The sequence below is a fragment of the Falco punctatus genome, assembly GCF_963210335.1.
Source record: "Falco punctatus genome assembly, chromosome: 5".
Classification (NCBI taxonomy): Eukaryota; Metazoa; Chordata; class Aves; order Falconiformes; family Falconidae; genus Falco; species Falco punctatus.
In genome coordinates, this window is record NC_137584.1 from 40,802,346 (window position 1) to 40,808,345 (window position 6,000).

The following is a 6,000-nucleotide window of genomic DNA, read 5'->3' on the forward strand; positions in this document are numbered from 1 at the left end:
AGGGCAGGTTTTGGCTGTACGACAGCGATTTTTTTCCTGAACAGGAATGTTTCTCATTATTAAGTCAACTGGTTTGTCTTCCCTCCAAAGAAGAAATAGATACAAAAATCCTCTCATGAAGAATGTTTGCAGATTTTCTTGCAATTTTCAAAAGTCTTGGGAATTTTCCCCAAGTTTCCACCTATGCTAGCAGCTTTAAAAATTGGGCCCTCTGTGTTAGTAGCCAGCTTTAAACATCTGAAGCTGCTCTGTTTGTACTTTAGTTTTAAATCAGAAGAAGTTACAGTTGCTCAGAGCTTTGGGTTGAAAGCCTCTGACAGCTCACTTTTTCTTCAGACTTGGAGCAATCACTGTTTAGAGGTGCACATTGCCCTCCATGTGACGAGGTCAGGTCCTTGCAAAGATGGTCCTCCCTAAGAGCAGGCTGGGCCAGTAGAAACAAGCTGTGATACTGCCACTGAAGGTCACTAATCATGGAATAACCTAAAAATTGGAAGGTTAGAGGTAACTCATTCACACAAGAGGCAACTTCTCTGAGAGAAAAATGTTACTTCTTTCTCAGTTTCCTGGGACATAGTCTTGGATCAATTTTTATATTTATAGACTAAAGTATTAAGTATATCTTTCTTGTCAGCCTGCAGTGGGTCGTTTAAAATAAGTTTAACGTTTATGGTACCTCAAATTTTGTCTTTACTGCAGTACTTCTTGTTCTCGCTATAGAAGATACTACAAATACCACAGTAAAGCTCAAATATCAGAGGGCACTAAAATGCTGCTTTTTTAATGGCAGTCTCTAAACACAGAGCTCATAAAACTGCAGTTATCTTAGTACTAGTGGTACTCAGAAGTGAAAGTCAATAAGATATTCATGTTCCAGTGGTAAATTCACTAAACTCGGTGTGGTAAGAGCTGGAATTAACTTGCCCTTTGGAGAAAAAAATTAGCAGGAGGGTCCTGGATGGGAGTTTAGGACAGGGATTTCTGATTAAGAAAGAAAACCTGGAGAAATGAAGGAGTGGTGGGCTGCCTGAAGGGCTCCCTGAAGATATCATTTGGGATGCTGTAAACGCTGTTCTTAGCAAACAGTTCATTAGCGTGCCTGCGGAGCCAGAGAAAGGAGAAGGAGATGTGGGGGAGCTGCTAAGAGAGGTGGAAGTCATAGCTCAGCTGGCAGAAATGAGATGGGAGAGGAGAAAAACCTTGAGAGTGGGATCTGAATGTCCCTTTCACTGGCAGCAAACAGCCAAAAGCAAGGAAGAAGTTTCTTCAAAATGTTTTAATTTTTTAAAGAAAAAAGTCCCAGAGGAATAACTGTAACACAGTAGAGAGTTTGTCAGCGTACACCTCGGCTTACCTGGCTTGTCCTTGCTTTCACTAAGATGTAAACCCAGAGAAACTCCTCACAGCTGATTAATCTCTGCACTGCTGCCCAGGAGAGACCAGGAAATGAAAAGGAATGGAGCTGAGCCACCAGTGTCCTTCCTAGGCCCTGGCCAAGCTGACCAAAGAGCTACATTAAAAATATGTACAAATCACATTTCCAGCAGTGCCAGAGGGAGTTCAGCTCCCATCCTGATGATTTATAAGCATGTCTTCCTGAACATCAATCTTCATCAAGCAATGACAGCATCCCAGCTGCCCTTCTGTATTTATAAATGATTACCAGGGCCTCCATCTTCATCTAACATTGCCTGTAATAATTTTTTTGAATTAGACTTGGAAAACCAGCAACTAATAATGGTAAGATCTGAGGATAATTAATCTTGGAAAGGACCCCAGAAGGTCTCTGGTCTAGCTTCCTTCTCCAAGCAGGGCCAGCTATAACATCAGACCAGGGTCCTCAAGGCCTGCTCCAGCTTCGTCTTGAAAATCTTCAAGGATGGAGACTACACAGCCTTTCTGGACAACCTGCTCCATTGCTTGACTATATGTCATCTGAAACTCTCATTTCAACTAATACCTGTTTTCCCTTCTCCACCCTGCAGGAAATGCTGTGTGGAACCTAGCTCCATCTTGTTGATAACCTCCCTGTGGTTACTGGAACATGAAAAGTAAGAACTGTGTTTACATATACAAAGCATTGTATGTCCATGTTTAATGCTTAGATAGATCCAAATCAAAGAGTATGAAGTCTAAAAGTTCATCACATTTTAGAAATCTTAATCTGGGTATGTTTCACAAATGCCTTGTGCTGCAACATGTCATCAAAAACAGGTACAAAATGCACTTCCACTTGGCTTGTTATGTGTAATTAAGAACCTGATATAAAACTATGGTTTCCATTAGAAATATCTTTGATTTCACGTGCAAAGCATCTCATGCACTTAAGAGTAAACCAGGAGTAGTCCTATTAAAAACTTGCCAAGTCACATGATTTCAGACTAAGCTGGCACATCAGTTGATGGCAAACTCTCAGAGCAGTAAAACATCTTTCTAGGGGAAAAAAAACAAAAACCAAAAACACCAAAAAAACCCACCTAACAATCAAACACCTGGAAAAAATTTGCTTATTCCTGAAGGTTTCATTTGTTTCTTTTATCTGGAATCCTCTACCTCTTCCCGTATTCATGTTCCTCTTATCAGCCTATATGGCACCACTTTTTTGCTGGCAAAGCAGCAACGCGGCTGTGATGCCAATATGCCTGAAGCTTGCCTCAAGCATATCTCTGCCTGTTTAAAACCTTACCACCTTTCTGAGTTAGACTAGCTCAGCAAAGAAGTAGTGATCCAAAAATTACAACTTAAGGACAGATGCCCTTGACAGAGATAACTGTTTCAAAAGCCTGAAATCCCCAAGTCTTGCCTTCAAGAGGAGTACATATATATTGTGCATACTAATGTATATATATATACACACATTAAAAGCCTTAAATGAAAATTGCTTTATACTTTAGTCAATAATTTAAAGTCTTCCACACAAAATGGATTCCCTTTGCTATTCTTCTCAAATTAGCTTTCCAATAGATGTTTTAAACAATTTGTCCTCTAAAATCCACTTTTCCTCACTTAGGGAATCATGCAGTGTCACCAGGTTTGCCCAACAAAGGCATGCTAAATCAGGCTGTGGGGCAGCATTTATTAACTAGACCTATGTAACATTTGCAGGATAGATCTGAGTCCAAGAACCATGAAAGGCTTTCAGCCACAGAATTTGTGCTGCAGCAACAGAGAAACAGGAAAATCACATGGGTACTGGTTACACAGTAATGTCTTATCAAGTACATCTCAGGCATAGCTAAATAAATCCAGTGGCATAGGCACCTTGGTTGATGGGTTCTCCATCAATGAATAGACAAAGCACCGTGTTAAATGCTACCTTCATGATTGAGAAGTCTGATGGTTCTTACGCCTGTGAGAAAAGAGGCAACAAGATGACTTTTGACTTGAAAGGTCTAGGAAAAGAATAGTTACAATCTCCATGTTGAAAGAAGGTCACAAATATCTTCTTTCTCACTCCCCTGTGGGTAGGTGATGTCCCACATGCCAGTCAAGAGCAAGTGGACCAACATCTACACTCCTTAGATCAAGTTAGCAGCCCAGAAGATGTTGCAGAGGATGCATTATGCTGAATGATCTTTCTCTATATGTAAAGAAACCTCAAGCACATCCCTCGCACTGCTAGGTGGATGTTCCCCAAGCTTTGTGAGGGTTACATTGCCCTGCACCTGCCACAAGGTGAATCCACCCCCTTTTTTTACTGTTTGTTCCACCAGCTGCCTCTCCATGGGTCTGGGCCTGAAGGTGGAGGCAGCAGGAGGAAGGCTCTCAATCCCCATCCCAGTGCCCTTTATTTTTCAAATTTTCCAGCCTTGAAGTTGCAGGGAATACCACAGATGACTATGCGTATAGTCAAACACAGTTGTCTCCAGCACTTGCTCAAAGAATAAACAAGGTAGAAGAACTAACTCAAAATTGCCAGATAGCACCTGACTTACAAGGTGCTGGGGAGGTAGTGCCAGTGCCGAGTGATTGCAAAAGAATCTCTTGGAGCCAGAGAGAATTTACTGCACTTTTTATGCAAGACTTAATCACCTTGATGGACATTTCTGTAAAAGGAGCACATTTAAGCCCAATCAATATGGAAAACTCTAAGGGAATAAATAAGACATCTCACTCACTCAAACCACTGGTAACACAGTATTATTAGGCAAGATCCTCCTCTCGCAGTTTATTGTATACCCGCTCCAACCACTCCATTTCCTACTCCTAAAAGTTTTCACACTGACACCAGAGGCAAGAGGACAAATTCAAACCCATACCTAAGCTATTTCAAGTCACTTTTCTTGCTTTAAGTAACTTAAGCCAATGGTTTAAATCAAAACTTGTCTTCAAGCATCTTAAGGGTCTATGGAAGATATTACAGGGTTTTAATTTCTGCTGTAATGTGATAAATACTACTACAATTACAGACACCCTTCTCAGCAGCCTCAAAGGCACTGGCCTTGCCTGTTGGGGCTGCCTTTGAACTTCCCCTTCTAAACTCTTTCCCTACAGAAAACATGATCTAGGGAAAGGAAGCCTGACTGGTCGTCAGAGCACTAGTAGCTGCCACATTTTAGCTTGGCTGGCTTAAGCAAAAGCTGAAGATCATACTCTGCAATTTCAGTGCTGTTGACACCTGAGCCACTTTGGTGGAAGCCAGCTCAGCTAGAATGTTGGTACTGCAGTCAGCCCTGCAACTCTGCCATTGTGCAGGCATATCCAAAGGCTGCTGAGGCCTTACACAGGCATTAAAATTCCTTAAAACTGGTTTTGACAGAAATATACCTCCTGTCCAGAGGGTTCCAGCTGAGAAACACTTGTCCACCCACAAGACCAAAAACTTGCTGTCTTCCAGAGGCCCACCCATGCAGGGGATTTTCTGTCTTCCCTGTCCGCCTCCTTCATCCCAGGAAAGAGCAGCGTGTCCTCAGTGCATGGTCAGGGGGTCCTTGCCAGGGTAGAAATGGAATTAAAAGAACTAGAGAAATTTTCCTGCAAAAATCAGCACAGCATCATATTGTATCCTTTGTGTGACACTTTTCCATGGGTGGCTCTGGCCTTATTCTCCACAGGATGGTGGTGAGTGCACCCTGTAAATATACAGCACCCAAAGAATAAAGTCGTGTTTGGTTCAGCAGCAGCCTGTCCCTGCTCTGCCAATCTTTTCTGGTCCTTTTTGTATCATTTCATGATCCTCAGTATTTATCTGCTTCCTCTTTTCATCATTAATAAAATTGTTTTATTTGCAGTTCTATCATCTACAAGCAGTTTAAGAACCATTCAGTATTCCCAACACCCAGAATAAGAGAAAAGCCAGTAGCCTTCATATATAAGAATAGATATATAGTGTCTGAAAGGAATAAAACACAGATCTAAATACAAGCCTAGGAAATAAATTTCCTATCAGGGAGAATTTATTCCCACTTTTAGTTGGACTATACTAAATTATACCAGTTCAGAGTGCCCAGCAAGTGATGAAGTGATTAGTCCATCCTCTGCTACACCTCCCCAGTTAGTCCCTGTGGAACATAATTAATGTGCAGTTTACACTTCTCTTGCAAAACATTAATAAACACCATAAACAAAATCTAACATCACACTGCCCAGCACCACCTCACTTGGGCACCTCCCAGGATTCAATATGTTGATGCAAATCACCACCATTTATTTAGACTCTGTCCATGCATGAGACAATGCTTATACCCAAGTTGCTAAGAAATAATTGATCAGGGATGGAGGTATCGTACCAAATTCTTAATAATATTGAGAAATAGCTGCATTTTAGTTGTGCCATCATTACCATTGGCTATAAGTTCAGTGCTTTTTTTAAAAAATAGGTACCAATTTGGTATGTCAGAGATTATTTTATATATGCATAAAGGTGTTATTGCTCATCAGCTGTCATCCCTTAACATTTGCTTCATTACTTCTTTAATGAAAAAGGGACTTAGCAGGTGCAGCTCCCATTACAGCTTCCCCAGGTTCTCCCATTTGTACTTTTCATAATTTTCAAAAATT